The sequence below is a fragment of the Falco cherrug genome, chromosome 5 (assembly GCF_023634085.1).
Source record: "Falco cherrug isolate bFalChe1 chromosome 5, bFalChe1.pri, whole genome shotgun sequence".
NCBI lineage: Eukaryota > Metazoa > Chordata > Aves > Falconiformes > Falconidae > Falco > Falco cherrug.
The window spans coordinates 55,152,132-55,177,462 of NC_073701.1; the positions used below are offsets into that span (position 1 = coordinate 55,152,132).

General features: G+C 42.0%; 1 protein-coding gene across 2 annotated transcripts in view; it reads left to right on the forward strand.

Moving 5' to 3' along the window:
- Positions 1 to 25,331, forward strand: part of RASSF3 (Ras association domain family member 3) — a 111,771-nt gene that overhangs the window by 79,726 nt on the left and 6,714 nt on the right. The gene's annotated exons all lie outside the window — the stretch shown is intronic.

Genomic DNA, 25,331 nt, shown 5'->3' on the forward strand with positions numbered 1-25,331 from the left:
AGCTTCTGGCGAAAAAAATTCACCTGAGGGGGGGTTTACTGAGTTTCAAGGCACATGTTGAATTTCTAAGGCTGTCAGTTGTCTGCTTAGACATGCCTAATAACTGTGGCCTCAGTAGTTAGAAGTTTTGCTGTTTTGGGCTTGCAAATCTGGACAAGGATTGTCTATGCACAGAGTCTTTTGCAGTCGATGTCATCTTCCGTTATTGTTTGGGCTGTTGGGCTGTCTCCTGTTGATGAGACAAGCAGTTCCAGTCCTGGTGTCTCTTGTCCTTTCCTACCAGAGCTGCTCTTTAAGGTCTTCAATCTCTCTGAAGTTGAGAACAAAATAAAACTAGGAAGAAGTTCTGCATGTGTAGTCAGTATGATGCACTTTCCTCAATGGCTTCACTGGTAGTGAACAAATCCTTTTTCAAAACTCACATTAGTATGCTCAAAGTCTGAAATCCTTTCAGGATCTGATGGGTCCAGATCCTTAGATTTAAACTTGTGCATACTGAGTTTTTGCCTTACTGATTTGCTCAGACGGCATGTCAGGCACTTCTCTGAGGGGAATAGACTCTTCAAAGAGTAATTTAAAGGATTCCGGTGAAGATTAGGGCATGTTATCTCCAGTTTTGCATGGAAATGCCTATATTTTCTTGCTTTTAAGAAGTGACCGACCCAAACCCTAGAAACCTTGTTATAGGACATTTGGCTTGCATGGTGCGAGTGGGTCAGGAAGTCGTCGACTGGGTAGAGCAGCTTGAAGCTGCTGAAGACAAATCTTAGGTGGTTTGTCCGTGCACTGCCTCCTGTCCTGCTTGGACTTTGTTTTGCTAGCTTAGCTTTTCTTCCAGAGTTACTTTTCTGAAGGATTAGTCAGCTGAGCCTCCCTCACAAAGGGTTTGAATAAATGCTGAGCGCCAGGGAGGCGGTGAGACCTCACAGCTGTAGGGAAGGTGAGTGAAATACCTGATTTGTCCTTGAGAGCAGCAAGTTGTTGGGTTGTGTCACAGCTAGGGAAACTTAACACTCATGTTTGACCAAGTCTGGGTGATAAAGCTTTAGTGTTTGCTCCCTAGAGCAAATAAAAGCCATTAAGAGTATGGTGTGACGTGAATTGGTGGCTGTGTTGCCCAGTGTAACACTGGTTCCTTCTGTTCTTCACTCGCCATTACAGCTTTTGGTGGGACTGTAGTATGTAAGATGACAGAACTCTGGTGATGACTCATCTAGGAAAAAAAAGAGGGAGTGAGTATGTCTGCCAGCAGGAAAGAGTGTATCTCCATTTGGAGCTTTAAGCTGGCCAGTCAACACGCTTGGAATGTGAGAGGACTGGTTGGGGTGTGGAGGGTTTTGCAACGCGTGGACTACTAGATCCTGCACTGTAGCTCTTCCGCAGTGATGTGTGTTGCAGGGGATGCCTTAGTGTCTGTGGAGGAGCTGACTTAGGTTCAGCAGGGCTTATTCACAGGAGCTCAGTACCAGCCATGTCAGAACATGGGAGAGAATTTACGTGGGGTTTTTTTGCATCATACAGTTCACTGAGTGTGCTTTGCCTCTCCCCACATTATCCTCCCAGCTCCCCACAGTAGAGGACTGACTCTACAATGTTTTTTAAAAACAAAACTAATTTCTCTGTTAATGGTAGTTTAAAGTGATGCACTGTACCGTGTAGTGCTACATACTGCTTGTAATTCTTGAACATTAAGAAAATAAATCATAGCTTCAATTTTGGATGAGTTGCTGTTGGAAGATCTTAAATTAGATGCACAGCTTCAAGGCTGAAAGCGTTATATATCTTCTGGAGAGAGATATATATATACGCTAATGGAGAGTGTCTCTTTTCCACAAGTAACTTCCACTGCTCTGAACTGATGTTCTAATACATACCTAATAGGCCCTTTGAAGCATTTGTCATCTCATAAACAACTCTTGTAAGTGCTCTCTATCTCCTCTGTTGGCTAATCAAAGTGACAGGCTAAAGAGGAATCTTAGCAAAATTAAACTGGCAATGGATGACATGTTAAAAATGGCAGGAAATCTATTTTTTTATTTTAAAGCACAAAAAATTGAGGCAAGACTACCATGTTGTCTTTTTCCATATATTAATATTTAATTTCTGCCACTGCAAATGGCAGTTAATCAGAAAGAAACTGTATTTCACTGTTGAAGTCTAACCATTCATTGCTTAGTACTTAGAAAATACCTATTAGCAGGTAATCTACACTATGCAGAAGTCATTTGTAAACATAGTGAGTCTGTCTGCCAAAGCTAGCTTAAATATGTTTAGAGAAATATGAAATATGCACTAATATCAAGCTTGCAGCAAGTGATGGAGTGCTTTGTTTTCAGTGTTACTGCAGGCACACTGGTATTAAACGTAAAGACAAGATTAACCATTAGTTTTTAAATTCATAGTCCTTTTGGACCTCACTGTGCAAATAAGTTTTGTTGTTACTAGTTTGTCTTCTGTGGAAAGGATTAAATGATGTTTTCTCTTTAGTGCAACTGACAGTTCTTTGTCCTATGCCTTCAGAAAACCTGATGACAACTGTAAGCACTTGACACCTGTGAAAATCGGGCTTCAAACTCTTGAAGTTTGGAAAAGCCTTTCCATATTCTGACCTGTTGAATGTGATACTGAAATTAAAGGTAATTTGGAAAAAGCACTTGAGGTCTGTAAGCCTCAAATTTAGCACTATATTTAGCTTATTCTTTTTTAAACACTTCCTAAAATGGCTTAGCTGTTGTGACAGGCAATTTTTTTACAAAATGGACCTGACAGCAGTGCTTTCTCAGAAGCTTGCTTTACATGTAGCAATAGGAACAACTTTGCATTTTGTCTTGTTGTGCTTTAATTTGAAGTTAGTGACACCCAGCAGCTTCCTCTGTGACACTTAGTAGGTGCCGTAAGTGCATGCTAAAAGTGGTGACTGCCTTTAGGTATTTGAGGACTTTGGGTGAATTAAAGTGCGCCTCTGTAGGAAGAGAATCAGTTTTCCATTTCTTTTTAAATGTGCACTTTAAATCCCTTTAGCTTTTTAGCTGTCAAAAAGTGCTGCTTTTTTTCCCTTAGCTTTCACAGTGAGGAGGGACAGACTCGTCTCATTGTTACTAGTCACTGGCAGCCAACTTTGCTGTATTCTTTTGGGTACCCCTAGGTCACCAAGCTGTACTGCCTGCAGTTTTCTCTTTACTTACTCTATTGTATGACTGAGCAAACTATACTACTTGACTTACCACTCCATTGACTAGTTGCAGTCAGCTGCTCTTTATCTCAGTTTCCTTTTTTGCTTGTTACACATTGTGAATAGTGTCCTCAAAGAAAGGAGGATTGAAGAGATGTTTTTGCAGGCCAAGCTGCTAGAGCTTGCCTTCTGACAGTGGCCCAGGAAGGGCAGCAGAAGGTAGCAGCTGCTGCAGGGGAGATCAAACCACATTTGTTACGCTAAACCAGACAGCAGGGTAAGCTGCAAACCAAGGCAGAGCCTTCCTGGGATGGGGTTGGCTGCTGGAGAGCTGGAAGTCACAAGTGTTAACACGCAGTTTCCTGACCTTCTACAGCAAATCCTTAACCTGAGTTGAGAAGTATCTGTACGTCGCGGACCACTGAGCATTTATATTGGGATACAATATAAATGGCTTCCCAGCTGCTGCTTTGAAGTGTTTCCTGCCCTGGGCATGGAGGCTGTGGCAGTGTGACTCTGCTAGAAGGCAGTTTTGTTTGACATGGCATTGAACGTTGCCATTTCCAAAGAGCACCCTGGTGATGAGGCATTTGCATTGCTGGGAAGTGCTTGTGATGTAGGAACAGTGACTGTGTTTTGCCATTCACTTGCACCAGTGGCTGGTATCTTTTCTGGTTCCTCTTCCTCAGCCCTACCTTGGCTGCTTTTTTTGCTCTCAGTGATGATTTCTGTACCCAGAGGCTTGTGACCAGCAGGACTCTTTTCTACTGGGGCTTGAGCTCTCCCTAGTCTTTTCTGTGCTGTTGTACTGACTCAGCCTGTGTTGGGTGGGCGTCTGCAGCTCAGCCCTTTAATCTCCTCCCTGCTCTACTTACTGTATCTTTGATCTCTGGTACTTCCTACAGCCACTCCTTTCCCTTGTCAGATAACAGCTACTTACCTGCTCTCCATGCAGGTACTTGCTGCTGTATTTACTCTCTGTAGCTGCTTCCTTTCCCTAAATGCCAGTGTTTCTGTCCTAATCCCTGTGGGATAGGTCAGATGATGATCTGCACTTTTCTTTCTAACCTACCCTCTTGAGACAGCCAGTTGATTTACATTCATGGAGTCTGTGTATGAGACCACTGTTTTTTCAACCAGGTGAATTTGCAGGAGCCTTTGCTTCCTTACAGTGTCAGTGCAGCCGTGTTATAGGTTGAGACACCTGCATTTGGCCTTCCTGGCTTCCCAAGATCTCAGAGGAGGAGGTGGGCACAGAGCCAATTGCTCTGTGGGTGGCTATGAGATGTCCTTCAGAGCTCTACTGGTAAAAGCAAGATGCAGCAGGGGAAACCTTTCCTGTGGTAAGGCTGTAAAAGAGACTTCCACTCCCCTTCCTGCTGTGGGAGTGGAGAGATGTTAGGCATTCCCCATGCATGTCTTTCTGTAGCTGCCATCAGTGGGGTGGTTTTTCAATTTATTCTGTCTCCAGGTAGTATATATTGCCTCTCTGACCTGCTGGCAGCTGCTTGGAGCGGTACTATTCTGGTGCATAGCCTGCTGTTTACTCTGGGAAAAGTTAATATTCCTTCCATCACCTCTCCGTGCAAGCCTCAGCCCAAGGGTTTTCTGTGGGAAAATCTCAAAATCAGGACAGTAGTAGAATTTACAAAATGCTGAGGGACACTCACTGACTTTAGATAAAATGAAAGATATTTGTCTTCCTGTGTCTTCTAATTCCCTGGGATGGAGCTATGTGTTGGTGCTACTCAAGGCAGGATTCTCTGAATCATAAAAGAGGGGCCGGTGAGAGGAGCAGCATGCCTCAGGGGATTGTATGGTTTAAAATACATCTCTGTTATAAATCACAACAGATGGTTGTGGGATTCTTTGAGGTGGGTTTTTATTCAAACAGTACTTTCAGACAACTTCTTTGCACACACCCAGCTTCCTCATCAGTGCAGGTTTCTGCAAAAAGTGTGAAAATGAACAAAGGAAGGTTTACTTTGGGTTTTGTTTTGCAGCTTCAACGGAAAGGCTGTAGGACCTTCAGTTTCCTTTTTCTGTGGTGCTAGACATGGTTCTTTTGCCTCTACCAGTACTACTGTTCTGTATTACCCTGATAAGGGAAGTGTGTGAGTGGGTTTTTACAGAGTTTGTATGTATTTTTAACATGTATAATATATGTTGTAGGATTGGCATTCACTTCACTCATTAACGTTCCTTTCAGTTAGGAAAAAGTCTGTCTTGCAAGGGGATTAACTCTGCTGATTAGCTGCAGGCTGTTTAGGGAATTGGCTGAGGGTTACCTTGCTAACTGGGTTTTCGTCCTCCCAATACCCAGCAACACAGAAGTTGCCTTGTTAGTTTCTAGCTGATAATTTTTTTTCTGCTTAGGAAGGGCATAAATGTTTTGTTGGCTTCCAAGCAGTATTCAGTTACCCCAGGAAACTTGAATGCAGTCTTGAACTCTTGACCAGATACCCTATCTGCTCATACTTTTCTTTATTATCCTTTTATGTGTGGCATTTGGTTGATTGGTGGGGTTTTTTATATCCTTTGCAGCAAGTTGGATGGTAGTTCAACTCATTTTTCTTTTTGATCACTCTTAATTTCCTATCCCTACTTAGGCCCATAACATATATGACCTTATCTAACTTCCCTCATTTCTCCTTGTTTCTTTCACTGCTTTTATTCAGGCAGAAATGGTGTCGTCTTTTTTTTTTTTTTTTTTTTTTTTTTTTGGTCCTTTGTAGAAGGCTGTTTATGCTTGCTGCAGTTGAAAGGCAGATCTTAGGAAATATGAGCTTCTGTCCTCCTTGAAAGTTGTAAACAGAAGGGGTGATTCTTGCTTTTGATTTTGCCCTGGTTGGATAGATTAATTCTCCTGTGCCGTAAGTGTGTAGGATTTGCAGATCTTTCTTGACCTGTCAAAATGAAACCCAGCTGTAACAATTTCATATCTGCCTCTTGGCTTGAAACAAGATCTGGCTCCTCTGAAGCTTGTCCTCTTATTTGGAGCGCCAGCCTTTCTTTGGGAGAGTGGAAATCTCTTTGGCAGATTATTTTTATTTTCCTTCAACACAGACCTCTGAACATCTTTGCTCTAAAATGTCTCCTGTACCTGTGGTAGGTTGACCACATTTTTCTCCAGACACAGCAACAGAAAACTTGTGCAACTGCTTTCTCTGTGGGCTTCAAATAAAGCTCTGAAAGAAGCTGAGAGTCTCTTTTAGTAGTAAACCACAGATTTATGCTTGAAAACTGTTCATGCAGCTCTAACAGGAGAGGGAAGACTGTTACAGTCTTGTTAAACTTGAGGTAGCTCCCGTCTTGTCTGGTGGCTGGACAATGCAGTGCTGAGAAGGAACAAGAGGAGAATATTAGTAGCAAGAAAAAAGGAATTACTGTAACAGTGTTTCATCAGAAGCAAAAGTAAAGTAATAATAACTAAATAAAACATTTATAGTAAAGCAAGAATATATTTTAAATACAATTTGCACAAAAAGCTAAATAAACTCTTCCCCTAAGAGAGGAGCTCTTGAAAAAAAATCTGTTTAAAAGGGTTATGTATGCTGTGGTCTGTTTTAATAAGGAGGGAACTGAGAAAATATGATCACATTTTGCAGTGTTTCATCTCTTCTTGTGGTTATTTTTTCATTCAAGCCCAACTCCCACGTCTTTTAGTTCATCATAAATCTTTTAAAAAGAAATAGTTGTTTAGCAGATTTCTTGTTGAGGTATGAGTGTATGTATGTGTGTGTATATACATATATATACGTGTGTGTACATACACATGTATGCGTGCATGCCAGGATTTAGTCATGTAAAATGTAACTGTTCTCATCTGAAAGCATCTCATTGCCCTTAAGTGTAAAGTCTTATCGTAGTCTTCATAGTTTTTTGATGAATCCTAGTTCCATGGTACTCTGTCTTCTGGATTGTGCTTTCTAGGTAATAAAATAGTTATTTTATAAATGGCCACATTAAAGCATGTGTTTTATGTTTAAAAACACTGGAGAACTAAGTCATGTTGTCTCGAGTTTGGAAAAGCCAGTGTAATTTCTCCTCCTTGTCTCTCTGGGTTAGGTTACAATTTTTAATTACACGATTGCTTGCCAGCATCCCTCCCACAGACTCTTTGCCTCATCTAGCACACAGAATATATGGTGCTAATCTTGGTGAGTCTTTCCCCTTCTCATTATTGTGGAATAAGTGGCGTAAGGCCAGAAATTTCCTGCACGTACTCAAAGCTTGCTTTAAAAGAAGAATTAATCATTTCAACATGAATTCCACCCCCCCATCCCCCCCCCCCCCCAATATTTCACAAATGTTTGTGAACGTGCCATCCAGTAACAACATACTAGCAGCAGCTTCTTCCCATCTGCAAGTGCTCCACTACTTAGGTTTCTGGCTTTAAGTCTGTTTTGTATTAGGGTTGAATTGAGTGATCCTTAGCTGTTCACCTCAGGCTCTGCGCAGGTCTTGTCTGGCAGTCACCTTGGTTAGCTGGGTTTGGGACCAGCTGTTTGTTTCTCTCTCATGAGTAGCAATATTCCCATTCCGTAGTGGATGCTGAAACATAAGGAACGTGTGAATACCTGTGCAAAGTCGAAAGCGAGATTTCTCTAGACCAGTATCCTGTGTGGCAGTTGCTAATGGTACGTGGAAAGGGAAGAGTAAAGAAACGGGGCAAATACACAGTGGTGTTTTGCCAGAACATTTTTCTAGCCTCTGATTTGCAGGGTAGGTTATTTCTTTTCCCCCTGTGAGTTGTCTAGTTGCTTTTGCAGCCGTGTGAACTTGTAGGATCCCCAGAGTCCTGTGACATGGAATTCCACAGACTGTTACTTGCAAAAACCATCCCATCTTCCTGTGTTTTTTTTGAGTCTGCTTCTTGCTGGTGTCATTGGTGTAGGATTCAGCTCCAGACTGAAACACCTACGTGCAGGTGCATGAACACAAGTATCTTGCTGGCAATTCTGGCAGCAGAGCTGAGAGCAGTTCAGCTCACCACCAGGTCAATGTGTATGTTGGGACTCAGTTGCTTAAACCAGAGATATCTGGTGTCATTTTGGGTACTGTGGGTTGTGTATCCTGCCCGGTCTCCTATTGCCACTTGATGGGTTGCAGGCATCCCGATAAACCTCTGACACATTTTCCAGCCCTGCGCAGGCATCTTAAGATGTGCTAGGATTTCTCAAATATGGCACTTGGGTTTATCCCAAATTATTGGCTCATCCTGTCTTGCGGCATCAGCTGGCATGGGAAGGAAACTGTTCAGTGTTTTGATCCAGATCAGTGTCTCATCCTGTCCCCTGTTTTGCTCCCTTGTCTCTGTAGAAAGAACTGTCTTCTATTTCTGATCTGGTTTAGATCTACAGCTAAGAGACTTCTGTGTGTATCTCACATTGCAGAGAACGCACAGATCCTGTCCATGCTTGCTTTGCTTGCAGATGTGAATGTTCATGACCCAGCAAATTCTAATTACTATCAGGTCTCAAGTCAGCTCCCCTAAAAGGAGAGAACCTGCCATTAGCAATCAGCTGTGGATATTTTTGTACTTAAAACTCCTTTTCAGGGCAGGGGTGGAACCCGTTCCTGCCAAGCCAAATTCACTGGAGAGGTTCCTCCTGCTGTTCCTGCCTCTTTTGCTGGGCTCCTTCCAGTTTCTGCAGCAAGGGATTTTGCAGACTCAGCCTCACAATTACAGTTGCTTGATGAAAATACTGCTACAGAACACCTGAAAATGCTCATGTTTGCAAGTGTGTGTGTGTAAAGTAATGCAGTGTGGAGAAAAATGTACTGATTATAAACCATGTTTTAATTAGTTCTAAGGTTTTATGTGGTTGTGGATGAGAATAAGTATAACGATGCTGCTCAAAAAGATGGATGACTGACTTAAACAGTAGGTGGTCCTTGAACTGAGCAGCAAATGTGAAATATAGCTAAAAGCATCTCCTTCAGCATGTGGTCCTGACTTGCTATGCCTGTGCTACCTTTCCCCGCTGCTTCCTTGTCATCCTCCTGGACTTCACAGCTCTCCCTTTGCAGTCACAGCTGCCCCAGAGACACTTGGATGAATTCTGTCATGGACAAACCTACTTTTTCCCTGCAGCTTCTCCCACTGTTGCAATGGAGCAGTTTCGGCTGGAGTTTTGAGAGGCTCAGGCTTTTTAACATTTGTCGAAGTTGTGATCAACTGAAAAATGGCTGTTGCAGTCTGCCTCAATTTCAGTCAATACATGCTTGTGTGCTGTAGATGTAATGGTTTGTGTTCTTTTTAAATAGTCTGTTTGCAAATTTGACACTTGCATGTGTGCTGTATTTGTCTCCTGAAAGCATTTTTAAGTCTTTCCATAGCCTTATTCCAATGAAATGTACTTAAACCCGTTACTTAGTGTGTTGTGTTCAAGTTCGTAGTGAAGTTTATAACCTATGCTTGCTCAGCACTTCCAAGGCACACAATTAAAGATGTCTAGATTAAACCTCATCTCCTTAAAACTACGTGTGTATTCATGGCAAAATCTGACCTGGCTCTTCATTCCTGGTTTGAATACAGGACTGAAAAATACTGACTTTCCCCGTTATCCAGCTGCAGAGAAAGTAAATGAGAGGCCTCTTAAGGGGCCAGGTGTCCCTTGGCAGCGTTTTGATGGCTCTTGTTTCTACTAAGCAAGCTGGATATTGGGAGTTTCTGAGTCTGTCTGGGTGTGGGGAGAATTGTGTTCTGTAGTTTATAAATCTGAATGAGGATTGCTGTGCTCTTTTGGCTCCACTTTCTTTTATTAATTCTTAGGTTTTAATCTTACTATACTGGGTTTGTTCAGTGCTTTTTCTACTCCAGAGCTACCAGCAAGGTGTAGTCATTTAAACAGCTTGAATCAAGACAGCAATTATCATTGAGGTTTTGGACACAAACAGAGAACTTGTTTTGAAAACAGCTGTTGTGGTGGAAGGCAGTGATAGCCCTTTCACTAGGAGTACTCTTTCTGAACCGAAGCAGTCAAATCTGGAAGGTCTTGTAATGTTAGAAAAGTTAATGTGAAAATCTGGTATCTTACTGCCCGCATTCCTGATAACTTGGTATTTCAAAACGTCCTGTTAAACTGATATATGGGACTTAGTGAAAACTGAAATGCAAGAATGCTGAGGTTATGGGTGCAGAGATAATGTTTCTTTGTTACATGTAATATTTAGAACGGGTTTGCTAAGCCTGTTGTTTACAGCTGATTTGCAGAATATTCCCAGGAATCTCCAGTTGTGCTGGCAAATTATTTTCTTAACCATTAGCAGTTTGCAAAGAGATTCCAGAAGGAGTATGATCACAGTTCATGAGCAGTCCTAATACACAGGAGCATGTTTGATGCCCCTGGTTCGTGGGCAAGACAGCACAAAGAGCTGGTACCCTAGTGCCTGCTGGCAGCAAGCGCCTCTCCACCTACCAGCTCTGAGTGTTCACCAGTTATAGCAGTCAGTCATCTACCTATCATGTATTACTAATATGTATAAGAATCTACTTCTGTAGTGAAAATTATTATTACCATTTTTATTGGCAATATCTGAACTAACTAAAACAAGAGCATGGCTCCTTGATGGCATTACACCTGCCTATTTGAAGAAATTCATGTGCATGTAAAGCATTTTTAAATCAGCTTGGGTGCAGGTGTCCTGTGTGGGCAGGAAAACCGAGTAGCAGTGGCTGATGGTCTCCCGAGATGTGCTGAGCAGCAAAAGAGGGCAGCTCTATAATTAGCACTCAGTAGGGTTCATTTTGTAGGAAAATGTAAATATTTCTTGTCCAGCTTCATCCTTTGCGGCTTTGGGCATGGAGCTGGGACTCTGGTGGTAGGAGGGGACAGTGGTGCAGAGTCTGCACAGTGCCTGTCCCTCTGTCTGGTGCAGAGGGTGTTTTGAGAAGCCATGTGCTTGAGCAGGCTCCTAGGTTGTTCTGTGTATGGGCTGTATGACCCAAAACATGGGGTGTCTGTGTGGGAGGGTGGATGGAAGCAGTTGTGCTTCATTTCTAGTATAATTATGTGGCCGTGTAAAACTGCTTAGGAGTACAAAGAGAGGAGAGCATGTTCTTCTTATGTTACCAGTAACATCAAGATGTTGCTGGTTTTGATCTGTGCCTTTCCTTAGGATAGGACTGAGCTTCTTATGACTTACTAGAAATGTGGTTATTTCCTAGTCTGGTTAAGCCTGTAAGATGTTTGGGCCTCTTGTTAATTTTCCAATAATGTAAATTAGTAAGATGTACTAGGCAGAGAAATTACAAGCAAAATGCAGCTTACTGAAGCAAAACTGGAAGGTGTGGTGGCATCTCAAGTTGTATACCCCATACCATTATCTTTTCTTAGGATCACTTGCATCCTTTGTAGTTTGCTTGTTTAGATTGCCTCTGCTCTTTTTCTGAAATGCTGATTTTAATAATACTTGCAGCCAGCTGTGGCTGGCTTCTTCCCACTTTACATCTTAAAAAGCAATTGATTAAAAGCATATAGAAAGTTCCCTTTTAAGTCCCTGTGTTTCCATACTTTGATGTTGCCATGCTTTTCTAAAAATTTATCTTTCCTTTGTGTGTGTACACACGGGTGTTAGTGTGTGTCACCTTGGTATGTTTGTAGAGCCTGTGTAACCACACTGATTTTTCATTAAGATTTACTAGTAACTCTTAATAAATGGACAAATAACACTGATTTCATTAGGGTATACTAATGAATGGTCCAAATAATCGAGGACCAGGTTCTGCCATCTTGAGAGAACTTTCTTAGGTTCAGGGATGCCTTGTAGTCTATGTGCAAAGGTGACACTTTTTAATATGCTACTGTAACTTTTGGCATTTGTAATACAAATCATTGAGGCAGAGATGATTATTTGGATGTGAATGAATGCCTTCAGAAACCAGAAAACCGAACATCTTCTCAGCACTGTTCTTTTGTCTGCTGTTTGCAGGTCTGCTCCTTGTGTCTTGCATTCCAACATGGTATTGCCTGGTCAGGGTGCTGTGTAAGAAGCATCAGTGTGTTCCTCTCCCCCCTTCCCTACCCCATGCAACTAGGCATTACGGAAGAGTTTTTTTCATAAACCTATGACATTTGTTAACTTGAAGAGTTTTTGTAATCGGGTTACACAAAGGAGCTACTTCTAGAAGTTCAGTTAATTTCAGTGTTCTGGCTAAATTGCCCATGCAGGTTTGGAACAGAAGAAAAAAAGCTTTTTAATTTATTGCATGTTTGATTGAGGTGTGTAAAGCTGAGGTCCTTCACACATGGCAAGTCTGCGGTTAGGTCTTGTTAGTGGACCTATGTTATATATGCTTAATGGAAGAGTGAGAGTGGTCTGACTGGTGAGCTAATAAACTGACTGGTCTGTTTGGAGGACTAATGCTTTTGTGTTTGTCAGAAGTTCCAGATACATTCTATTTTTCCAGCTATTGAAGAGATTCCCCATTACTATATAGTTTTAGGTGTGTATATATATATTTGTAAGCTAAGAATGGCTCCTGAGATTGATAAACCTCTAATAAGTTAGTGGTATAACTTAGTAACTTAAGAAGTTTATAGGCATAGGTAAATGCTGTCTTTCCAGTTGGGTGATTGTTTGTTTGGCTTTTTCTTTTTTCTCTCTTGAAGTTTCATTTTGATCCTCTGTCAAAATAGAGTTGATTATTTTGTCCCTTGAAAAATGTGAATTAAACATCAAGATTCTTAGTATTTTCTGTTGAAGTACAGGAAATGTTAACGAAAGTATTTCAGGGACTTCTATTATAAGCCAGTTAGTTTGTTGTTTCGCTTTGCAGAATTTGTTGTTTACGTGAGGAAACTGTGATCCTATTGTTTTTGGCTTATCCCATGCTTGTCCATAAGGTGACCTGTCCTTTTTAACGTGTCCTGTCTTCTGAGAGTGTTTTTTCAGAGGGTATGGTGGGTACTGATTCTCCCTATTCTCTTTAACATTAACAAGGATGGGGTTTTCTAATGAAAAATTCTAGTACGCTCTCTTCTTCTTCCACCTGAAATGCATATCAGCTCTAACAGATCTCGTACCTTCATAATTACATTTCCTGAAGCAGAAGCTGGGCATAAGGAAAGGTGGAGTAGCAGCAACGTTTCCTTATGCCTCTAACATCCTGCCCGTAAAAGCAGGGAAATAACTGTTTGGAAAGAAAAAAAGAACAACTTTTGAACTTCTTGTGTAAAATCAACACATTCTCCCATTTGCTGCTTAAGAACAAAGCATGTAATCTTTTTCCCCCTTCCCTGGTTTCCTGGTGGCCATTCTCCAGCATGGCAAAATAACTTGTGTTTGGAATCAGGCCATAATATCAGGTTGTAAGCAAGCAAGCAAGCCCTGTTCTCCAGTGCAGCCTAATTGCTGTTCTTCTGACCTTTCCTCAGAAGAAAAGTTTGTTTATCCAGCTTTTCCAGTGGGATATATTCATTAACTGTGTTCTAACATCTTCTGTTCACACCTCCCTTGAAAGCCTACCCATTGTGACCTCCTGCTCTGTTCTCCTCTCTCCACCATGCCTGCCAGCATTGATCTAAACAGCACTGGAATCACCCCACTCTTTTATTGTTGTCATTTAAAAAAATAAATAAATCTGACTGTAGCAATTGCCCTGCAATTCTGAAATGACTCACTACTACAGAATTGTGTGTCCTGAGACAGAAATTGCGGGTTGATCAGGTGGTAGCAGCATGCTGGTGTCACCACTGGAGATGGTACGTAAACTATCTGCTATACACGGCAGCAGGCTAGCAGTGTTTGTGTAAGTTGGGACCTGTGTGGTAAAGTGTTTGTTGCACTTTAGTAGTTCTTATGCTGCAGACTTTTTTAATGATTGTTTGTATAATCTGTGGCCTAATTTTTACCTGTACAAAAATAAAACAAAACCTTTACTTCCTTTTGCGAGTTCTTTTGTTTTCGATTTGTTTATCCTGTTCTTTTTCACTTGTGAAAAGAAAAAATATTTGTTCATCCTAATTAAGAAAGTAGCTTCCTGGGTTTGTGGCCGTTGTCTGCAGCCTGGTAGTGGGTCGGTTGGTGGATGAGGACTGTGCTAGCTGACCCTGGTTTCTGAGGCAGCAGTAGCGTCTAGCAGAGAAGCAGGCATACAGCTGAAGGCAGTAAACTTAAATTATCCCAGCGTGAATGTCTACAACTTGAGGCATCTGGATTAATTTGTAAGAAATAAATATGTGTGTGTATATTCTGGAAAATAAATTCATACTGAAACTAGGCAGCAAGTGTAGTTTGCAAAAAGGGTTGAGTCAGATAAGTTGGTGGCAGTTTTCCGTTTTTGTAATGACAGTAGTGTGTTTTGTCTTTTCTTTTTAGAGAACATAGAAGGTTTGAAGAAACTTGTCCTTTTGTCAGTCCCGCTGTTCACAGCTGAAGTGCTTGGTAGCCTCTTTAAATGTACGTGTGAGTAATAAAAACAGGGTGTAGAAAAACAAGGGATTAAAACCCCTCAGAAAGCAGGTCATCAGTACCATCCTGCTGAGTTTATTCAAGGCATAATCTTGCTGAATCAGTTGGTCAGTTTCCTCACAATGCAGAGATCTAAGGATGGAGTGCCACCTTACCCATGTGAGCTTGAGGTCACTAGGATGTGGACTTCAGTGGGTGGTGGCATGGGGCTAGATGGGTAAGGTCCAGCAGCCCACTGCCCTTGCCAGTTTCTTCTCATCTAAGCTGCTTAACTGCATTCATCGTCTGCAAGATGAGAAGAATTAGCTTAAACCAGGGCATTGCAGCAAACTTGGATCCAAGTCTGGTTCAAGGCTTTTCTCTCTTTATTTCCCTTCTTACTGGAACAGCAGTCAAATCTGAGCTCTGAAACTTTAGTAAGTTCAAACTGGAACTCCAGTAAAATTGAACAAAGCTGGGGAATGAACTAAAAAAATTCTTGTTTACTGCAGCCTGGAGGTAGATAATTGACTAAAGGGTTCTGGTATTTATTTTTCAGCATCTGACCTCTTAAGGCTGGGGATATAAAAGAGGTAAAATCCTATCATGAAGAGCTGTGTAAGTTTACACTAATCCCATCATTAAGGTCAATGTAAGTCTAGCAAACAGTGATGGTGCTGAGATGATCGCCTAATTTGCCCTCTCTCCTCTTGTCTTTCCTGAAATACTGAACTGAATTTTTGCCAGATTAGATCTGGCAGTAGTAGGTAAAGCTAATGATTGTAGTGTGCTGCTTCAGAAATGTCTTTTGGATACTACCCTATTTTTAATAAAACATGCTGTCGTGGTTTAACCTAAGCCAACAACGAAGTACCATGCAGCCACTCCCTCACTCCCCTTCCTGCCCCTGGTGGGCTGGGGAGGAGAATCGAAAAAAGGTAAAACCCATGGGTTGATATAAGAACAATTTAATAATTTAAATAAAGTAAAATCTAACAACAACAATAATAATTGGAATTAAGAGGAGAGAGAGAGGGAGGAATAAACCCTGAGAAAAACAAGTGATGCACAATACAATTGCTCACCACCCACTGACCGATGCCCAGCCAGTCCCTGAGCAGTGATGGGCAGCCCCTGGCCAACTCACCCCAGTTTCTATACAAAGCATGATGTATGGTATGGAATATCTCCTTGACTGGTTTGGGTCAGCTGTCCTGACTTTGCTCCCTCCTGGCTTCCTGTGCACCTGCTCATGGGCAGAGCATGGGAAACTGAAAAGTCCTTGACTTAGGGTAAGCATTACTTAGTAACAACTAAAACATCAGTGTGTTATCAACCTTATTCTCATACTAAATCCAAAACACAGCACTGTACCAGCTACTAAGAAGAAAATTAACTCTATCCCAGCTGAAACCAGGACACATGCTAATATAAAGGCTGTACAGAACAGTGCAGTCATTACAGTATTCGCTATTAATGACATGTGCCAGGTGATACAAATTTTCTGGAGTGTAAAAGAAGAAAGAAAGCCTTCATGCACAATAAACTGCCAGGGTGCTTCCTTTTGTCTACAGTATGTGAAATACCTAATTTGGATGCCTCTTTGAAGAGACTGGTTCCTTTTTTAATATTTCTGTGGAAGCTGTGTGGAGTGTTAACTGCACAAAGTGCAGTGAGAAGGGTAGTGTTGGTGCAAAAATATTTCATATGGGCTTATTTAATGAAAGCCTAGCTTGCTCTGCTGAAGAAGAGTTGCAGTCACTCAAAACTTTATTAGGTTTTAGATGGAGTTAGTTTTTAGCTTCTACTGTTTGATGCTTACATGTATAAAGTAGCAGCTACATAAGTTGACTGTAAATGTGTATGACTCTTCTGTCATGACCATATTCAACAACTTCAGTTTCTTTGGCTTAGAGGATGTGTACTTTACTAAAGATACTAGTGATTGCTTACAACTGTTAACATCTCTCCCTGCCTCCCCCCCCAAGGTTACTGTTATGGGCTTTTGAGACCTTTAAAATGCAGGTTTTATTTAAGGTTAGATAACTGTACTTCCTAGATTTTGTGGGGGTTTGAGAGGTATGCATGGTAGAGGAGGGCTTTTTCCCTTCAGAAAAGTTTCAAATATGAGATCAGTGCCAGGCTGACCCAGGGAGAGATAGTAACAGTAACTTCTTGAATTTTTTACAGAACTCTGTTCCGCAAACAAGGAGCCTCCCCACCATGACTAGTATTTGCTTGAGAAGATGGTGTATCTTTTTTAACAGCTTGTTTTCATTGTAGTGTCACTGATAAGGGAAAAACTGTCAGGGTTGTACTATGCGTGAAGAGCCAATGCATTACAAGATGGTGTTTCCTGAATGGGAATTGTTACTGTGCGGTTTTTAAGAGGTTTGGGGTTTTCTTTCAAGTAGAACAAATCTGAACAAAATGACTTGGTTGGTGGAACTGTGACCATGTACATGCTCATGGTTTCTAACACCAGCTCTGAAGCTGGGCCTGGTTAGGAAGTTGTTGCCTTTTCTTGATACAGGCAGGTTTTGTCAGAAGGCTTACAAAATTTATTTGATGATGAGATCTTTGAACTACCCAGCCAACCTGAGAAGGGAATGTTGCTCTAAAGATAAAATGGTGTTTGAAGCACATGGTGGAAATTGGCACATCACCCAGCTTCTGCTGAGACAAGGCCCATGACTGAGCTTGCCTCAGACTTGAGAAGTGGTGGCAGAAACTGCAGGGAGAAGCCTGCAAGCCTTGGCCTGGCATGGGGCTTGCTCTTCCTGCACTGTGCTTCCCCAGGAACAGCTGGTTGGTTTTCAGTAACAGTTTTAATGTAAAATGTAGATAGCTGCGTTTGGAGACCTGGGGGGTTGTTGCTGCAAGCAACCTCTTCCTGCCCACTGTTAGATGAAGGGTGTTGTATTCTTGCATTGCAGGGTCACATGCAAATACTGTGGTGTAATGACCCAGGGTCCTAATATTACTTAATTGCCTGATTGGTAATTGTATTAATAGCTCAAGTTCCAGACCATACTTAACCTACTTTTCAAGATACACCAATTAGTTTTCTATACAATATCTTGTATAAGCTTGTTTCCTGATGGTCTGCTAAAAGCTAGATTTTGTTGTACAGGTCACAAAGAGGCGGGTAATCCATTTTACTTCATTAAACCCCTTACCTTCTTAAACAGCCAGCTGTCAAAACTCACATACTTTCTGGGGAGGAGACTTGAAGGAGTTTTTTTACTGTTTGTGGTGTTTCTTACATCTAGGTTTACTGCAACTTGCAACATTGATAGAGCTGTGAAATGTTACTTAAATTGTGTAATGTATTGCTTTAAAAATATGTCATAATATGGAGGGGAAAAAAGGTACAAATCTGCATAAAACCTGCTGTGTCTTTGGGGACAGAATCTAATGCCAAGCCTTAGATACTATTCTTCGTACAGTTGGTTTTCACTTTAAACAGATGACTGGCTTTTTAAAACTGGGTTGCATGCCAGTAGTTAAAAGTACAGCCATATAGGGTATGACAGGGTTTGTATCTAGGGGTTTTCAGAGGTGAGGTCATGATAAACTTAAGCAGCAATGTTAATATCACCAGCAAATAGATTCCATTTTCTAGCCTTCCTTTCACAGTGCCTGAACACTAACTCTGTTTATATTGCCTCTGTTTGAAGGAAAATTATTTGTTAAAAGGAATAAAGGGAAGTTAAGAGTTCTTGTTTTGTTTCTCTGCTGCTTAAAAATATTCACCGTATAAACATCTGAGTGTTTACATCAGAGGGGTCAGACAGGAGCCATAATGTTTTACTTTACCCCTTGTCATTCAGTGCTTTCATTAGCCTGCCAAGCCACACTGTGTGGCGGTGCTTGGGAAGAACTGAAAATAGTCTGAAAGTAACAAGCGCTTACTTATTAACTGGAATGCCTATACCTTGTAAAATTATGCTAAAACTATAAGTTGTGGTAGTTGCATGGGGATTTCTTTAACCGCTGCGGAAGTGCTCTGGAACAGAGACCACATTGCATCACAGGTATCTTGGTTAAAGTTTTTTTTCATAGACCTTTAGTGTACAAATTAATAAACAAAGAGCACCTAAGCTTTGGTGCACCTGCGTTGTGAGTTCTGCATGCAGCTGTGCTCACCACATCTGAGAATGGGCTTACTGCAGTTAGTTGCCCTTCTCTAAAATGATTGAGAGGATGTAGCAGCTACCTTAGGAAAGACTAAGGAGTCCAGGGCCCCTTGCTTTGAGGAAGAAAAAAGGAGGTGTGTGATCATGGTTTACAAAATCACAAAGTTGATTTGTAAGCTGAATGTGAAACTCAGGTTCACCGTGTCCTGCCGTATTAGGATTAAGGGACACTCAGTATATTTTTAACAGAATGCAGATGGCAGTACGTCTTCACACTTAAGTCATGAATTTCTGGAACTTGCTGCCACAGGAGGCATAGAGACAGGCAGTGTCGGCAGGTTCAAAAAGGGTTTTTGTGCATGCATAGACACCAGGTCCATAAATGGACACTAACCAGACTCGGAAGGGAGGTGCCCTCTGAATTCCTGCTACAACACTTGTGGATGCCAGCAGAGAGGCTGCAGAAAAGGCTCATGTGCTCTCTAGAAATAGCCTTTATTTTTGCTGCTGTTGGAGGCAGAATACCAGGCTGGATGCACCGAACACCTGACCTGGGAGGGTGCCACTCCTCTTGCTACCTCAGGAGGGCATGGTGCAGGCTGTTCTTGAACTCACTCTCTGTCAGCGTAATTATTTAAGACTCAGGTCAGCCAAACCTGCTTAGAAAAACAAAATCCTTTTCTAAAAAAGAGACTGCTTCCTTGCCTCACGTGCCACTGACAGGAGTGCTAACGGGATCACACCGAGTGCAGGAGGCAAAAGGTACTGAAGAGGATACAGAGATTATTCTGCCTACATCCATCCTGTCAGAAAATTCCCCTTTGCCTGACTCAGAGAGCAACCTTACCTCATTCAGGAGGACACAAACATTTCAGGGTGCAGTTATGTGAGAAGGTGCAATGCTTGGAACTGCCTGAGTGCTGACACTTCTCTTGGGCCATCCTGCCCCAGTTGGTCTTATCCGTAGCTTTCTGGCTGCTGGTGTCTCTGACTGACCTCTTGTGGATGGACATGACCAGTAGCTCTACCTGGTGATCCTCAGGCTTTCAAATGGAGGAAGAGCACATCTGAGTGTGGGCTTGCCCTGGCATGGAAGGAGAAATTCCCGTTGCTGGCAAAGCTACTGAGCTCACAGGAGGGTTAGGATGAGAGAGAAGCAAGATGTTTGTTTCAAAATAATTTAATTGCAAGGTTTCAATTTCTTTCTTTCCTGTGGGAGTGCTGGCAGCCTGTAGGAAAGAGAGTGTTCTGGCTTGTGGAAGTAGCAACAATTGAGATCAGAAGTCCCTTTCTCTGTTTTCCTTCCTGTATTCTCTGCTAGGCTTTTTTGTTGTATGATACCACTGTTAGCTAAATCCTTGCTGTAATGCAAGCATCATGTAAGTAGGATATATTAGCTGCAATTTTTATGACTGAACAAGACTTAGATCCTCCCCCCCCCCCCTTTTTTTTTTTTTTAATTAGGCTGCATTTCTCATTTGTCAAAGCCTCAATGCTTTACTTCAAAAACTATTCCTGGCCACAATTTACAGCAAGATCAGGGCATCTTCATCTAACTGAATCAAAGGTTTAATATGAAAAATGAGGGCAGGGGATAGGGACTGATTACTTTAATATGTCCCTGGGATGGGTTAACTTTTCTTCCATTGTTATTTTCCTGTGTCTGTCAAGCTGAAATGTTAAGAGGAGCTTGGTTCCCCATTCCTCAAGAGATGCTGATTTATTGAAGTTTTGTGAAAAAACGAGATTAGATAGAAGAGAGAGACAGACTTTCTTGTATCCCTCCATAAGTAGAAACCTATAGTAGTGGTTATGGGAAGCCATGCATCTGTCTCAAGGCAAGAATCCCAAGGAAACGGGCTTTATGGTTTTGGGGTTTTCTTTGTGGAACTTTTTCTTAGCCTCATCCCATAGCAGCTTGCTAGCTGTGGAGTTCAGTGCTTTCTTACTGCTTGCAGGACTAGGGTTTGGCAGTAACCGTGAGACTTGGACTTTCATAAAGTCCCTGATGTGATGTGATTCTTCTTTTGGGGAGACCACAACTTGATTTGCAGTTTGTTTTAATTGTAATCTGTGCAATTTTGGTTGTGTTCCTTGAGGATTCATGCTGAGCTCATCTCTGGAGGGTTTTGAGCATAAATGTTAAAAGAGACTGCTGCTTCTCTAAACATCTGCAATAAAATATGGGAGATGTGCATGGCGGGTGGAGGCAGGCAATAAAGAAAAAACTTATTCTGTCCTTTTTGTTGAGAGGAAGCTCAGCTGTGAAAAGGCGGTGCATCATGAGCTCTAATGAAAGACCAGCCGTTCCCCTTGGGAAAATGAAAGCACTTGCCTCATTTCCCTCTCACTGGCAGCTGTTGCTTAGGAATTTCATTTGAGAATGAAATGCTGCTTTGGTTGACCTGAGGACTGGCTTTAATACAAATGGCTTCCAGTGGTGCGCACTGGCGTATTGGGAAGGACAGCAAGATTTTCATAGACATTAGTAGCTCTGAGTAGAAGTAGTGTTTTGGGCCCAGATATATCATCTGTATAGATTCTGATGTATTCAGCTGTCTCCTTGAGATGAGTTTTTATCTTTCACATCTGTGCTGGGCTGAGGAATTAGCAGATAACATCAGAAGCAGGGAATGGAAGGAGACCAGGAGCTCTGATGAGGAAAACACTTAGTTGGGCTGGGAGGAGGAAGGGGTGATGACATGGCAGCCATCACTGAGAATATAATTTAGCTAAGTGATGGAGGAGTCACACCTATCTAAAGATGTTTTTTGGTTTTGTTTTGTTTTTTCCAGAAATAACATTGAAGTGTTTGTGCATTGTTTTACAAAGAAAAATCCCTTATTGAACACTGGCACCCAGAAGTGCCATTGTTAAGCCCAGCAATGTCTGGGCCTTGGCTGACAGAAGAAGACACAGTGTGAATTTTGCTGACCGCACTTGTACTTCACTCTGCTGCTGTGACATATGCAAGGATCTGTGGTTAGGCAATTCATCACCAGGACTAAATTTTGAAGAAAGGCAGTTTCACAATTCCCAGCATACAGATTTTGTGAGGTGTGTGTGCTGGGTGTTTTGTAGGGAGCTGAAGATGAATCTGCTGCATCTAAGTTGGCCTAGATATTAATTGACTGGCTGGACCGTGCCATCCCTCATGCCTCAGCCATGCGCTGGCTCCAAGGAACTGTGCTAGGCGTTGCAGAGCATGACTGGGGACCATGGGAGAGGGCCACGGTGGAAAAAAATTTTGTCCTGGGTTAATTGAGCCACTGGGTGATACAGGGTGGCTTCTCCTCTCACCAGACCAGGCAGAACTGTCACAAGAACTGATGGTAGGCATACTTGGCTGCAATATCTAAACCTCATCTCTGAAAGGCCCTTGCTCCTTTGTTTAAACAGCTGAGGTTGGAGTAACCGCTTTTCCAGTAGTCCCACCCTGAGCAGGTGTGGCTTCAGCCCCTTGGTGGCCATTTCAGAGCAAGGTGATACAAGCATATTGTAAAGCATGGTAGAGATGAGTTAATTACTCTGCTACTTTGCTATTGTATTGGATGACTCAAGGTCTTCTACAGATAATAAATTTACCTGCTGAGATAACAAAGTGGAATCTGATATGCTGGACCTAAGCAGAGTTAGCATAGCAAAGGACTTTTAGTTGGTTCTGTTATGAGGTGGTGTATGTGTGGAAGGAAATTGCAGAACTGTGGGAGATGAATTTGCCTAGTCTTCTTCCACCCACCTAAGTGTGATGGTCAAAGGAGACTGACTTATTTTAACTGAAAGCATGGCTAGGCAAAGCTGTATGGCAAAAGTGCCACTGGATACTGATTTCCTGCGTAACACAGAGAACATACCTTTATTTCACAGATCAGGAAACTGAGGCAAAAAGGAACACCAGTAAAACAGAACTGGTATTTCCAGGAAAGTTGGGGAAGAAAACTGTATACCATCTTGTCAGTTTCTCCTTGCATGTTGGTTAACTTTAATTAGGAAAATTAAAATACACAGGTGCCTCAAATCTGTGTGTGCTACTTAAGGACACTCACTGAGAGCTGCTGACCCAGTGAATCACAGTGAGCTGAGGCTGGCTTGTTCATAATAAACTCAGTGAGGTGTTTCTTCATTGGCTTTCTCCTGACAGCAGTCATGTGGGACTTACTGTCTCTGCAGTCTGTGTGACAGCAGTGTGATTTTCTATAGGTGCTGGTGTCTAGCTAGTGAGGATGTTTTGTTTGCTTAGTTGGAGTAATGTGCTTTGATGTGTGTGCAGTTGGAGTGTTCTGAGCATTTGTTTGGGAGTGGGAGGGTATCTCCAGATTAATCCTGACAGATCTCAGGCTTAGGTTTCTGATGGGGTAGAGCTATATTTCCTTTCCTGTGACAGATGCCTTCCACTGTTCACTGTCTGTGGTCTTGATGGTCAAGGTGGTGGGCTGGAGTGAAAAAAATGTTTGAAGTAAACAGTGTTTTTTGTCTATTGCGTATCATACTTTTCTTGAATGGATTTGGATCTATTCTTTAATATTTTAATATACTAGTAGTCCTTTTTTGTATTCAGTTCATAGTTCAGTTAATGTATAATCTACATGCCGTTAAAAGGCTTTGGTTGTTTAGAAAATGCGTTACAGCTACATTTGTTGGCAGTATGCTACAGGAGGAGAATTTATGGTACAGAATCACAGCTCTTGCGTAAACAGGGCTCTATGTTTTCTGTGGGCTTAATTAAACTTTGTCAGAATTGCCTGGCCTCTAGTATCAGTGCAAGAAGGTGGAAATTCCAGCGGTATGTTCAGGTAGGGAATCATGTCTTAACTCAGCTGAGGGAGTGTCAGCTCCCCTGGTGATGTCCAGTGACCTACAGCTCTGTAGCAGAGCTACACGTGAGAAGACTGGCACGACTCAGCATCAGTTGTTGCTAGTCCCTCTCACCTGCTACATCCAGCTCATTGCCAACATGTGCAGCCATCCCTTTCTCTCCCGTTGTTCCCATCAGTTCCAGCACCCTCAAGCCCACTCTTGGAAACGCATTTGGCTCTGTCAAGAGCCTTTTTAGCATTTGGCGCTGTATTCTCCAACACCCATTACAGACCTGACTCCAGGGCATCACCAGAGTGAGTCTTCACACTCTTGTGCATACAGGTTGTTTCCTAGCTGTCAGCCTGGTGAAGTTACCCTATGCCATCAAAGGCAATAGGTTCTTTTTGTCATCTATAGTTATTAAAAGTCTGTCTTGCAAAATTAAACCTCTTGAGGGGCACAAGTTAATGTGAAGTGGGTTGTTTTTTTTTTTGTTTTAAACAAAGGTTGAGGGTTTAAACATAGGAAAGGTGGTGAGTGTTCTCTTTTCTAGTTAATGTTTTCTATTCGTGGTAATGGATGTTGTGGATGATTTCAGTAGTCATGGTAACAATTGGCTCCAACAGGGTAGGTGAGAGAGGTACCTGCTTGAACAATCAGCAGTGGAATAATGTTAAATGCTAAAATTGAGGTGTGCATTATTGTAAGTTCAGTATCAATAGTGGTAGGAAATTGACAAGGTATGAACTCCACAACCTGCTTTTCTCTCAGAGATGAGTCTTGACTGGTTTCCACGTGAAGGAGCTTCTCTGCAGCTACACAGAGTAGGAACATTCCAAGTTAAAGCCTGGGTTCTTGGAATCAGTCACACAAACGGCAAATGCTCTGTCAGACCTTCATGGCCAGAGGCCTGCAGGCTGTTACCTGTCCCTGCAGTATCCACTGCTAAGGTTGTCTCGGCCCACTCTCGCAACATTATTGGAAGTCAACATTTAGAGTGCCTGTATTTTCAGACTTGGACTATGGGCTGTTGCTTTTGATATTTATTTTAAGCATGAAAACAGCAATAACATTTACTTTGATTTCAGAGAAAAAAATTACTACTTGGGGTTTTTTTTCTTTGCCCCCAAATAGAACACTACAAAGCTGTAACAGCCTCTGGGGAGATGAAGCGAGCAGTTTAGATGAAGCTGTATTTGTCATTATTATGGGTGAATATGGGGGAGGGTGAATATGAAAAATAGAAGGGCAAGAAAGCTTAATTTCTCTAGTGAGAATAGAGACTTGAATTCTGAAAACACTTCGTAATTTGATATTTTGTAATAGACTAGGTGGGGTCTGGCAACTGCAAGATACTATGCAGTCTTAGAGTTGGGCTTAAGGAACTAATAAGAGTTGTATTTTACTGGTGTTCCTTTTTGCCTCAGTTTCCTGATCTGTGAAATAAAGGTATGCTCTCTGTGTTATGCAGGAAATGGGTATCTGAGCCCAGATCAGAATTTAAGTCTTCTGGCTTCCAGTTCTCCATTCAGACCACACCTTTCTTTTTATAGCTATGGGAAAAAAGTCTGCTCCAGCATGTCATTTAGTGAAATGCCATATAGGAAAAGCAAAACTAAGCCCAAAAAGAGCTAAAACTAGCTGGTTTAAAATTAGGAGACAGAAAAAGTTTTGCAGATTCTTCCTGGCACGTGGAAACTTAGAGTTCAGCTCCAGATGCGCTCATCTTTGGGGTCGTTCCTGGCAAACTGAAGTGCCTGCAAAGGTGTGTGCTGAGTGGTGTCCAAAAGACTGTGATACAGGACTGGTCACTGAAGTCAGGGAAA